General features: G+C 54.1%; 2 long non-coding RNA genes across 2 annotated transcripts; both read left to right on the forward strand.

Annotated features, from left to right (window-relative positions):
• The first annotated feature begins 6,627 nt into the window (after positions 1–6,627).
• Positions 6,628–8,458, forward strand: LOC141578386 (uncharacterized). Its single transcript, XR_012508762.1, has 3 exons — positions 6,628–7,176; positions 7,297–7,537; positions 8,152–8,458. It is a non-coding gene; the product is annotated as an uncharacterized LOC141578386 (long non-coding RNA).
• Positions 8,459–8,486: 28 nt separating this feature from the next.
• On the forward strand, positions 8,487–11,917 carry LOC141578387 (uncharacterized). The gene is made up of 2 exons (XR_012508763.1): positions 8,487–9,008; positions 9,400–11,917. It is a non-coding gene; the product is annotated as an uncharacterized LOC141578387 (long non-coding RNA).
• The last annotated feature ends 996 nt before the right edge of the window (positions 11,918–12,913 follow it).

Raw genomic sequence — 12,913 nt, forward strand, 5'->3', positions numbered from 1 at the left:
TGGGACAAATGCCACCCATTCCTAAAAACACCTTTCCCTTGTACTCCTGGAGAACAGATTCGCCAAGACCTGGAAGTAGGACTAGGTTACTTATTCCAAGTGGTTTCCATCATATTTAGGCTTTGCTGTGAAGGGAGGTTCACCCGGGACCAACACCACAGATTCTCAGGGTAGACTTGAACCATCTCCCAACTTAAGATATCTCCAGGACCGGCAGCTGTGGAGGCCAGCAAGCCACCAGGCAGTACCTGGAGTAGTGCTGAGTAGCAAAATCGGGCCCAGGCTCTAAACTTGAAGTCCTGTACGTGCGACGGCCTCTATCACAGGGATCATTCATGGCCAATTCACAGCCTCACCCCTAGTTTACGTGCACTCCAAAGGCATCATCAACTCAAAATTCTGATTAGGAATTAGCACTACCCTCTGATGTATTGGGGATTTGTTGGTGTTTACTTTTTGTTTGTTTTGGTTTTAGGCCAGAAAAGAGTTTTATTTCTTGTTGACTGGAAATCATATATTAAAATGAGCCCACTTGTATGGTAATGCCCAGTAACAAACTGATGTCACATGTTTAAGTGCAAAAAAGTGGGAGAGGAAAATACACATGAAGGGAGCGTCTCTCCTCCCCATAATCTAGGGAGGAAAGAAAGGAAGCAAGTCAACATTCATAGGACATGACGGGGCTCCAGGAACTTTGCCGTCCTGTCTGTTACTTAAACCTTCACAGAAACTTGTGAATTGGAGAGGACGGTACCTTGGAACTCCAGGTCCTTGTCTGTCAAGTGGAGGTAATACCTCTGAGTGGGGCCATAAGGGTTAAATGAGATAAACATCCTGACCCAGAATAAACTATAGTTGCTATACAATTGAAGCCAGCTGTTAATCTCATTTTATGGATGAGAAAAACGTCAGTTCTAAATTGTTTTAAACTCACTACAACTTAAAAAAAAGAAGAAGAAGACAATATCAAACTCTACAACTGGAGTCACGTCCAGAAACCATCACAGCTATCATCCTGTTGATTACTATGGAAAACAAAAGGAAATGCTAGTGAGTTTCAGGTGCCCCAGGTTGTTTTTTTCACACATACCTGGTTTATAATGAATTATTAGAAAGGAAAATATTTCTCTTTTGTCTCCATTTCCCCAGCTCCTGTCAGAAAGTTTTAAAGAATCCTGAAATAAAAGGAAATAATTGCTAGGGCAATCTTGTTCCCCAGGACAGCTGAAACCAGCTGTAGCCATGCCAGTCACTCCCAAGGAAGGATCCAATTATAGAAATGCAGGGTTTCCTTAGGCAACAAGTCCCAAATATTTATGTGTGAGATACTTCAGTACTGCTTTTATAAACTTTAGAACTTACACATGGTTCACATTATTAAGTTGTTAATTAATTTACATCAACCTCGGTCAGGAGACAGCAGAATGAACTGCTTCCATCATTTGCAGTGAGGTAAAGAACTTAAGAGACCCCTTATGTGCAGGAATGGGTCTGAACAGCACCAGCAGTTTTGCCTAGGTCGAAGGAGAGTTTTCATAGATATATTAGGCATCTCGATAAAAACTTGTTAATCCCCAGAAATAAATATATATACACACACAGACACAACTTAGGAAGCTTAGTAATAAAAATATACATTATATTTTATGGTTTTTCCCAAATGAAATCCTTATTTCTTAACTTGTTGCTTCCAAACAAATAAAATATGTTTTTTTTTTAAGATACAGGAATTTTGCTTCTTTATAACTCAATTTTCAATCTGTTATGTGCATTGGTCCGTAGGTCACCATCAACACTGAAAATAACATTCATTTTTTTTGGAGTTTTTATAGGCACACCATGACCTGGCCCACATGGACAGCAGAAACACCAAAGGATTCCAGGAACCAAGAATTCCTACACCAAGAACTTTGAACCAACCAACCACACTCCCTCCCATTTTTATTATCAAAGGAGCCTGAATTCTGACTTGGGGAAGATGGTTCTCCAGGACATTAGTCTGCCATCTTCTTGGTCTGCTGGCTTCCCGAATAAAGTCACTATTCCTTGCCCCAACACATCATCTCCTGATTTATTGGCCTGTCTTGCAGCAAACAGAATGAATTTGGACTCCGTAACAGCACCTCACACCTTCACAGTACAAGCTGACTTTTACTTCCTATGTCAGAAAAGAGCCAAACAATAGAATAGTAAAAGATACTCAAATCCATTGTAATCAGAGAAATGCAAACGAATGTGAAATGCTACTTCCCCGCCTATCAAAGTGGTAAACATTTGCAGAGATGTTCCCAGTGTTGGGAACCCTCCTGGGAAACTTCACAGGCTGCCAGTGGCTGTGGTGTGTAAAGGGTACACACTTTTGGAAAGCATCCATTTGTTAGTGTCTATCAAATTTTTAACGTGCAAACCCTCCGCCTAGAAAATTAACGTCTGCAGAGAAACTTTTTACTTCATGTATTTCTGTACTGTTTGTTTTCACACCAAATCTGTATCACCTGAGGAATTTAAAAATATATTTTATAAAAAGAATCCTGAACTGAAAGCTTCTGTAAGCATTTTCTGAAGCTTTGTAACTACTACTCTGGAAAAAAAAAATCAAATGTACTTTTTGGGTTTTTCTGGAAGTGTTAGCAGCAAAACTTGAAAACGAAGAGACTCTGAGCTTGTCTCTGGGAGAGGCCTGCAGGAGCCCCAAGGACAGACCCAGTGGTTTCAGGGTTGGGGTTAGGGCCTGGGAGAGGGCAAGGAGCTGACCGGGATAAGCCAAATTTTAAATGTCACCTGGAAAGCAAGACTGTGGCAAGAAGCTCAGGAGTCCCTGCCTTCCATTCTCAATGAGTCACTAGGATCATGAGAGAAACACACAGACACTCACCAGGACCCCAAATATCTCTGGACCCACCAGGCACAGATATTACAAACTGGTGTAAAACCGCAGAACACCTACTAAAGAACACTCTACCCAATAGACATTAAAGCCCTCCTTCCTCAAGGGGATGTAGAAGAATGTTTAAAATGTATATAAACACACCTTTCCAAAGCAGGTCAAATAAGCTTGGCCTTCTGGGCTGGGGAGGCTTCGGGAGTGGAAATTCTGAGTGTCCACGCAGCAATGGCTGCGGCAGGTACTACCAACACAGCGTGAATCTGTACCCCAGGGCCCACAGGCCACTTGTCAAAATAAACCCACTGCAAGCACAAACATCAATAAGAGTCAAAAACCATAAAGCAGAGGTTACAAAACAAAGCCAGGGTCCAAACACAACCCCTTCAAGGTCACTACAAACAAAACGTGGGAAACCAACTCAGAACACTTCAACAAATAACACGGATCCCTTGATTTCCCCAAAGAAAGCACAGGCCCTGTGCCCAAATCACCGGCTTCCTTTTGGTCTGCATATCCACATTCCTGTTCTTTGAACATTTTCTTTTTAAGTTAAACTGTAACCCCTTGCACATCCAGGCTATCTTATCTGGACTAAGACAGCCAGGCTGAATAAATCAAAAAGCTAAACTCCAGAATACTTAAACAACATTTTGCATTATTTCAAAACACAGCAGGAAAGGCCAGCAACCCAAAGCACAGTGCCTGAGGCAAGGGGAGGGGGCAGGTGACCGTCCCCAAGCTTCAGGCATTCTGGAATTCTGAGCACTTTTCAGGAGTTCTAGGAATGTGACCTTAGTCATTCACTCATTTATAAATATATAAATTTATAAAATTAACTCATGCTGTTGTTAAAGGTCATAAGAGGTGGACCTTTCACAACCCAGTGTCACAGAAATGTGACTTTTACATGCAAGACCCCATCTCTGGATCTAGAAGGACATGGTTAAAGAAACTTCCATGTACTGAGCCCTCCTTGGAGGAAGCTGCTAACTTTAGTCTGAATGGCCTTTATTAGCTGAGAGTCCTGAAATTTTGCTTGTGTAGGATCTCTATTAACAAAGATCGAGTGTGCTGGCCCTGTCTGAAGGCTCAACTTAGTGAGTTTTTACTCTGGCAAAGTTAGTTTTAAAGGGCACTACATGGAACTTTCTAGCAACCAGAGCTGTCTGAGCTGCCTCAGGAGACAGTTTCTCATCCCTGGGAGCTGGCACAGAGGCTGATCTGAACAGAGAGGGCAGCTGGACTTGGAATCCTGTTATTCCGGAGAGGTGGACCACAAAGCTAGGCACATCTGTGTGCTGCTGGTTACACCGGCAACAGCAAAGACCCGCACACGAACTGCCACACTCCTGCAGTCAGTCTGTCAAAATCGAGGGAGGGGCATTGGTAACACGTGGAGAACAGAGGCAATCCGCAAACTTTAACATCAATGTGGTCTTGAAGATCTATTCCATAGCCTGATACATTACAATGGTCTCTGTGCCACGCTTAACTGTAGGTACGTATTAAAATGAAAATGACATTGCATAGCCTTTATAACTCTCACATCCTCTCAGATACCTTCTGTCCTTAGTATGGTGCTGAGAACAACGTGTGCACCAAGTATTCACTGACTGATCAGCTCATTCCATATAACAGGGTTGATAGAAATGAAACTGAGAACAACAGCTAATACTAAGTCTTGCTACATGTTAGGCATTCATTATATTTTATATACATTATCTCATTTAATGGGAAGAACACAGAATTTGGAGCACATTGACCTGGATTACAATTTTAGCTCTACTTAAAAAAAAATAAGTGAAAAGATTTGCACCAAACTTCAATACTGGTTACCTGCAGGAAGTGGCTTCCAAACAAGTTTGTCCCAATTCTAATTTAAATCTTGGTGTTCTGACAATATGACAATCTGATAGCTCTTACTTGATTATCTAAAATGTGATGATTCACCACAAACACAAAAAATCACATTCTGTTAGCACTGGGGCATTAAGTTACAATGGTACTGTAATAGGAGATGTGCATTTATTTCAGTTAAAAAAGTTTAACTTGGGCCTCAAATAACTGCAGTTTAAGTCATTAATTTCTGAGTTATTTTAAACAAAATCAATATATTGAAATCACAAATTACTAATTTCTTTTGGAAAAAATACTACATGTAGATTCACTCCACTATTAATTTTCATGAATACTTCTATTGTAACAAAGCAGGACCTATATATCCTCTGGGGCAGCTCCTCTCTGAAGCATCCAGATAATAGTATCTTATGTATATTCCCTGAATTTTTCAGATGCTTAAAACCACCACCAAAGGGAAGAAATTAACTACTTGATGATCAAGAGTGTGTAGCCCCCAGACCTTCTGGCGCCTGGTGGTTGGTGGTGTTGACTACCTCCACATTAACCAGTCAGAGGACTGTGTATGACCTGATCACATACTCTGTGACCCTCCTCCTTTACCTGGCCTTTAAATATGTTTTGTTAAGCTCCTTCTGGGAGTTCCAGGTTTTCTTAGGCATAAGCCACCCGATCCTCCTTCCTCAGCCTTGCAATAAACCTTTCTCTCCTCCAAACTTCAGTGTTTCAGATTGTTCGAGCTCATGGTACACAGGAACCTCCTTTGGCAACAGCTCCTCCAAGATTTGGTATTTCATTCTAGAGAGGCACCCTGCAGGTATCTGGCCAAGGGCTCAGAAGAAGAGAGACGATGGATGCTTTAAGATGGGAGATGAAGCAGGGCTTATGGAAAAAATCCAAATATGGGACAGGGCTCTCCCCCCTGCCACCAAGCCAAAGGAGGATGGGTGGAAGATGTGAATGGGGAGGAAATGACTGAGACCAGCTCCACAGGGTAAAGTCTGGACCTCACTTTCAAACCATTTTGGTCCTAATCTCAAGCGCCTCCCTCAACATCTCTCAGAACAGGAGTCCCCTGGAAGAAAGACTGGACAAACCCAACCTGTGCAGTTCGAGTTGGCTCTTCCCATCTCTACCAACCTCTGTTCCTCCTGGATGGGATCCAGAGTCTGTGCCTCTGACTCTTATCTCCAATCACTCATTCCCTCTTCCATCTCACCTGCCCACCCACTCTCATCCACCTATCCACTCATTATCCTTCCAACTGCATGGCCCACCCAGTCTCTTCAGCCCTCCACTGGTGTGCCATCTGTCCATTTATGCACTCATCTATCCTGTCCATCTTCACTAGTCTCTTTTCTCTATCCGTCCATCCACCCTCCACCCTTCCATCCAACATCTCGCCCATCTCTCCAGGCATCTGTCCATCCATCCTCCCATGCATCTCCTCGATCTGCACCTATTTACCTCATCCATCCTTCCACTCATCCCATCCTCTCGTGCACCTGTGTTCATTGTCTATGCACAACCGGTATAATTTCCTTCCCTCCGTTCATCCACCCATCCACCAATTATCCAGCCAGCCAGCCTGCAGCCACTCTTAGGCTCCTGGAAGAGGCAAAGAGCTGCGTCTCAGCTCTGGTTTTCCTGCTGCATGGGGCAGGACCTGGGCTTTCCTCGGTGGGCGCGTCGGCATTTTATCCCTACCTCGCTACCCCGTTCTCTCCCCCCCCCCCACCCACTCCCCACTCGCGCTCCCCTCTAATGTGTGATCTGGAAGCTCTGTAAAGCCTGATATAATCCGTAATGCAGTCTCTGGCTCCCGATTTGGGATCCAGTTTTAGAGAGCGAGAGATTAAGGAGCCAGCAGCCCGGTGAGAGGAAGGAGCTCGCCTCTCTCCTCCTCCTCCCCTCCTCGCCTCCAGGCCTCTGGCTCGGATCGCCACCCGCCCCCGCTCCCCAGGAAGGGGGAAAAAGGCGAGAGGAGCCGGGCATTTGAGAGGAGCGGAGCGGCGGCGGCTGCCAGAGAGGAAGCGGCGGGCGCAGACTGCAGAGGGCACGGCGCTGGCGCCACCCTGGCGAAGCGAGCGCGGAGCCGGCGAGCCTGGAGCACAGGGGGCCTCGCAGCGTCCTGACCAGGCCCGGCCCGCGCGACCCACATCGCCCGCAGCCTGGGCACCCCGGCCTCCCAGGCGTCAGGGGAGCCCCGGCTGGCGTGGGGACGGGAGGGTGCCTGCGTGGGCCAGCTGGGGAGCTCCCGGGGACGTCCCAGCTAGACCTGGAGCTGGCCGGGGACGGAAGGGCGGGGGGGCGCGGCGGCGATAGGAGCCCACCCTCCGATCGGGTGCCCGGCTCAGTCCCCAGCGACGCGGGCGCTCCTGGGGATTTGCAACTCGCAGGGTCAAGTCTTGAGGCCGCTACTGCTGGGGAAGGCAAGAAAGGCTGCGGCGCGGGGCTGCGGGCGCGACGAGAAGGGGTGCAGCGAAGGTGGGAGGGGGGCAGGGGAGGGACGGGTGGCCGGATTTTCTAACTTCACATTTGGCGCTTCGCAGCTCCTAAGTTTGCTCTCGGATCTCGGAAGTTTGGAACCCCGCCCCCGCCCCCAGCTTCTCCCCTCGCCTTCCTCCAGCAGCGGGGACGGAATCTGACAGGTCTTGGCTCACCCGCACCGGTCACGCTGAGGAAGGGGCGACCTGGACGTGGGAGAGGCTCCTCGGCGCTGCTCACCTCCCCTGCACACACCCGGGGCAGGCTGCGGAAGGCGTTCCCCGTTGTGTCCCCCAACACATACAGGTGCTGGCAGGGGTCTTAGGGAACTCCAGATGTACCCCACAGCCACCCACAATCTAAGGGAGGTTCAGGAGAGACACGTCATGGCTCCTTCCCCTCATCAGACCCAGAGCCCCTACAGACATTGGAGGGGCCCGAGATGTCCTCCGGTGGGCAGAGGCGGCCGGCCCTCAATGGTGGCCGTGCTCGCTTGGACCCACGGAGCTGCCTCGAGGAATGAGCCTGGCCCCTACCCCTTCCCGGGCAGGCCGGGGCCCTGGGCCCAGCCAGGAGCCCTCTCCCCCTAGTCCCCACGGCTCTCTGGGCAGGGTTCAGCACGTCTCGGGCCTGCCTTGGGAGGGAGCAGCAGAGCTGAAAATCGTGGTGAAGCGAGGTGGCTGCAAAGGCTTGATAGAGGCTGCGGCTCCAAGCCTCAGCACCTCTGCTGGGTGGCGGTGGCTCCTGCTGGGTCACTTCCTAGGCAGCCCAGAGGGATGGCCCACTCAGACACCCAAGCCCCGGCCCGCTGAGCGTCTTACCTTTCCCAGCCTTATTTTCAGCTTCCAAGTTTCTTCCAGTGCAGGGAGCCAGGATGGGAGCGGACAAGCCCTAAGCCATCCCTCCTTCACATCCTGTAGGTGTATGGTGCTTGGAGTCTGAGGAGGCAGCCACAGCGTCTGGTAGACCCTGAAGCCTTCCTTCCCTGGCGACCCCAGCCGCCACCAAGGTAGCAGGGAGAACCGAAGCCTTCTGTTCCTTGCCGCTCCCTCCCCACCGCAGGCGGCAGCGAAACTGCATCCTGACGCCCAGCTGCCGCCGGTGGGGCTCCGAGGACCCGAGCGAGGTCAAGCAGGCGAAGGAGCGGGCAGGAGCCGCGGCGTCCAGGGGCCGAGGGTGAGGCCGGCGGGAACGCGCCAGGGCAGCGAGGCTCTGCTGGCGGGCACGGCGCGGAGGCTCGAGCGGGGAGTCGGCTGCCTCAGTCGCGGGGAAGGGCGCTTGTTTTCTGCTGCGCTCCCGCGCCAGGGTGGACAAGGTGATTCGCCGCCCTCGGCATCACGCCACACTCCTCCGGACCCCGGGCCGGGGGAGGACACAGCCAAGTTGTTGAGAAGGCCCCTGTCCGCAGACTCTGGCTCCTCTTGCGCCTCGGTGGACGAGTCCGTGAAATGGGGCGAGGATGAGGCTCTCAGAGCCTTTCCGGCTGAGGTCTTTGGTCCTCAACCGGACATCCACCGTGCTGGGCCCTCAGCGAGCTGGGTCTGCAGCGTCCCGGCCAGCCGGCCCGGAGGCAGCTGGGCCCAGCACCAGGCGGCGGCGGCAGGGCCAGAAGAATGGCGGGGCGTGGGCGACCTTCCATGGCGTCCTCGCCTCCTGGCCGGCGGGCCGGCCGACTCCGACTTCGACTCCGGAGCAGGTCCCGGGGCCCGATCCCGCCTCCTAGGGACGCCTCCAGATCCTGCGCCTGCTGCGGCCCGGGGCTGCGGCGGCGGTAGCGGTGGGTGGCGCGCCGTATCGTCCGCGGAGAGAGGCTTCCGCGCGCCGGCCGCTTGCCCGCCCCTTGTCTCCTCCGCGGCCCGGGCGCCAGCCCCCGGGCCCCCACCCTCTCGCAGGTCCCTGCACTCCCCCCGCCACGACCGGAGCACCGTCACCCGTGTCTCCCCACACTCCCCAGGCCCCTGGCTTCTGGGCCCCACGCACAGGCCAGAGCTAGCGCGTTTGTGTACAGGTGTGCCACGCGTGCACGTACGTGTCCGGCCGGCAGGTTGCCAGCATGTGTGGGCAGGCATGCAAACTGCCACCTGTGTTTGCATGGCATGGAGCAGGGCTTGTGTGATAGTGCGCCCTTGAAGGCAGTGTTTAGTCCAACCACGTTTTACCTGTGGCAGGTCGGTGTCTGGCTATGTGCAAGAGGCGAAGACCTAGGAGCAAAACTCTAACCTCCCCCCACCAAGACCCTAAGCCTGGAGGGTTGTGTTAACCCCAGCTGTCAGCAAATCCCCCTTTGCCATTGCCCTCTGGAACCCTCTGGCCTCCAGCCTCCATGGCTGCAACTGTGCCATCAGACAGAGCTGTGTTTTCTGGCACCCACTGTGGGTGCCCGTGTGTACACACTGCCTGAGATGCAGCCTGGGAGAGGCAGAGGGCGTGGGAATACAGGAGGAAAGAGACCCTGATTTGCTCAGTGAATGGGCTCTGGAGGTAGAAGACTGTGGCCTGCAGGAGCCCAGAGGTGGGGCTCCCTCACCCCCCATCTCCCAAGGGGCCTCCCACCCCCCCTCTGGCTCTCCATTATGTTCCTGCTGATCCCACCACCCACCTCCCTGCCCATGGAGTCTGTGGGCATCCTCAAGGGCTCACTTGGAGGAGGCACAGATGGGGTTCTCAAGGCCCTCAGGGCCTGCTGGGTGACTGTGGGTCCCAGAGAAGGCCCGAGGGCAGGCGGTTTTCAGAGGCTCAGAGGCTGTGGTGGACAGTGTGATGAGACCCTGGCTGTCCCCATCGCCTCCCAGTTGTGGCCAGTTCTGGGCATGCCGACTCTGAGCTGAGACTGGGCTGAGGAAGGGCTGCTGTCAGAGCACCTGAGGTGCTGGTGAACGGGGTCATCGGTGCTCTGGCTGTGTCACTGACCCAGACCTGGCTATGGGTGGAGGGGGCCCACCCCCCGGAGCAGGTGCCCCCCGCCTTGTTTGGCGTGGGGACTTCGGACAGCGCTTCTCACTGCTCAGAGATGCATGCAGGGTAGGAAGCCTTGCAGCCCTCCCTTGCATGCAGCCCTGCCTGAGTGCAGCGCTGGGAGCTGTCAGGGGCCACCCGGGGGGGGGGGGGTGTCGGTGAGGCCCAGTTCTCCCGGAGTAGTGCCAGTGATTTCAGGACATGAGAGCACCCTTCACCACCTGCTGTCCCTGCTCCCCACCCGAGCCCTGACTGTCTGGTCCCCCCTCACCTGGGGCACCTTTAGAAAGGTTTTCCCTCAACAGCAGCACGTGCACATGTGCACGCGTGCACGCACACACACACCCCCAACTCACTCTGCTGCCTGTGCACAGCCTCACTCCCATGCCTACACACACACACACACACATACAGATGTACCCCAAGTCACGTAGGCCTGTCCTTCAGTCCTGGCCTGTCCCAGCCGAGGGCCCCACAGCCCTGTTCCTGGTTACTGGGTCAGCGAAGCTCAGCCCGGGCTGCAGGTCCGGCTTGTCCTATCTCCACCCAACCCAGCCTGGTGCTTGGGATGCAGCTGGTAGTGGCCCTGAGCTCTGCCCGGCCCACACTCTCTGTCAACTTCCATCACCCTAGCTGTCCCAGGGAGAGGGGAGATGGTGTCCCACAGTTGTTGGGGAGGCCCAGATCTGGGAGCCTTGGTGCCTCTTAGTACCAGGGACTGGGGCCCTACTGCCCAGGGGGATACTTCGCTGGTCTGCCCCCACCTCTCTGCAGTGAGTGGAGTATGGCCAGGGGCCTCCTTACGGCAGGCCTGGGGTGCCCCACAGTCAGCCAGGGGACTAGGGGGCTGGTTGGCTGGCACAGGCTGTGAGTGGGGGCAGATGGTGGCCATGGGTTTGCGGGGAAGGCTAGTCTACCACCCCACTTGGCTCTGTGCTCATGAAGGGAGGCCTGCCTGGGCTCCCAAGCCCCTCCTCACCACCCCAAGCCCCTTAGATGGCACAGACAAGTTGTCCTGGCTCTGTGATGGGGTCTCCCACCAGGGCTGCCTCTGTCTCCGAGTGATGAGCTGCCTCACCTGCTACGGCCCAGGGGGCATATGTGGAGGCCCATGGGGCCCCCCAAGCAGGGAAGGCAGGCTTCAGTGGGCAGGGTGGTCAGGGGCCCCCTCCAGCTGGCTCTCCCAGCCCTGCATACCACCAGCCCCCTGGGGCATCCCTCAGTGCCGCGAGTGCCCACCTGCCCCTCCCTCCCCAGTGCAGCCGTTCCCAGACACACAGGTGGGCACTGTTCAGATGGCCAGCAGGACAGCAGTGTCTTTTGTGGCTGGTGTCTGGGGATGCCATTGGCGGCCTGGGGTGGATGGGGAGGGTACGGAGGCAGGGCCTGGTCCTATCTGTGTGCTGGGCTAGGCCTGGGGAGGATCCAAAAGGCTGAGGTGAGGCTGGAAAATCCTGGAGCCTGAGGTATCAGTGTCCAGCCCATGCCCTTGTTGTCCGGCAGGGAAACCAAGGCACTGGGGCTTCTGATCGCAGGCAGGGAACATGGATGGTTCACACGTTTGTGGGTACATCCGGGACGGTGGGAGGTGGGGGTGGGGTCTCTCTTCTGATGGGGACCCTGCCAGCTGCAGTGTGGGGCCTATATGGCTTCTACCCCATGGGAGTCCTGTGAGACCAGAGACCGGTCCTGGTGTGCAGTAAATAAACCAGTCATTGTCTCCCTCCCTCATCTCTGTGGCTCCAGCTCCTTGTCCCCGCCTGGCATGGCCATCTCTCTGAGGTCCCCCACCCCTCACCCTGAGGACAACCTGCAGGCTCTGGGAGGCCGTGTGGCAGGTTCGGGGAAGAATTTGACCAAAGTGATGGGGGCTGGACCCCTGGAGAGCCTCCTGGCAGCAGGGCATTTTGGTCCTGAGGATGTGATGGGAGAGGCAGGGACCTGAGTGGGAGGGCTTGGGTGTTCATTGATCACTGTCCTTGGGAACCCAAGAGGGACAGTGGGTGATGGGCCCTGCAGTGACCCAGGCTGGTGTATGGGAAACCAAGGGCCAGAGAGGGGCCCTGTGGCTTAGGGGAGACAGTGAGCACCCAGTGAGCACCTCTGGAGAGAACTGCCCAGTGACCACACTGAGCCCTGGCCCTGGGTCAGAGCCCACAAGCCTCTTCCACCCCTCACCTTTGGTCAGCAGGCTGGCAGTTTGACCCCAGCAGAGTATGACCCCAGGGTGCTTGGTGTGGCTGAGGGGAGAGGGGGAGCCAGCTCGAGGGAGCCCAGCACAGAGGAAGCCACATTCAGATGCTGTGGGAGCTGCCAGAGGTCCCCCATGCCAGGTGCGGACCCAGCTTTCCGCTGGCCTGGCCCTCCTTCTCTGAGGCCCTGCCTTAGGCTCCTTGGGGCTCTGTCCTGGCCATTGGCCTCTCCCTAAATGGTCCTCGGCAGACAAGCCCTCCTCTCCCGGTCCCTGTCCCTGTCCCACTGCCCCGTATGTCCCAGGGAGCACACGCTGAGCCCAGGTCTCCTCCTGCCCTGAGACTTGTACAGGTGTGGTGCACGTGTGCACATGTGCAGACATAGCACGTGCGTACAGAGACACATGCACCTACAGACATGTGCTTGCACACACATGTGCACACGTCTGCTCCCCACTGCTCAGCAAGGGTCCTCGCCACCCATCACCTACTTGCCCAAGCTGGAGGCCCAGGGATCTCCATGACCCCGTCTCTC

This window comes from Camelus bactrianus, chromosome 8, assembly GCF_048773025.1.
Source record: "Camelus bactrianus isolate YW-2024 breed Bactrian camel chromosome 8, ASM4877302v1, whole genome shotgun sequence".
NCBI classification, from domain to species: domain Eukaryota; kingdom Metazoa; phylum Chordata; class Mammalia; order Artiodactyla; family Camelidae; genus Camelus; species Camelus bactrianus.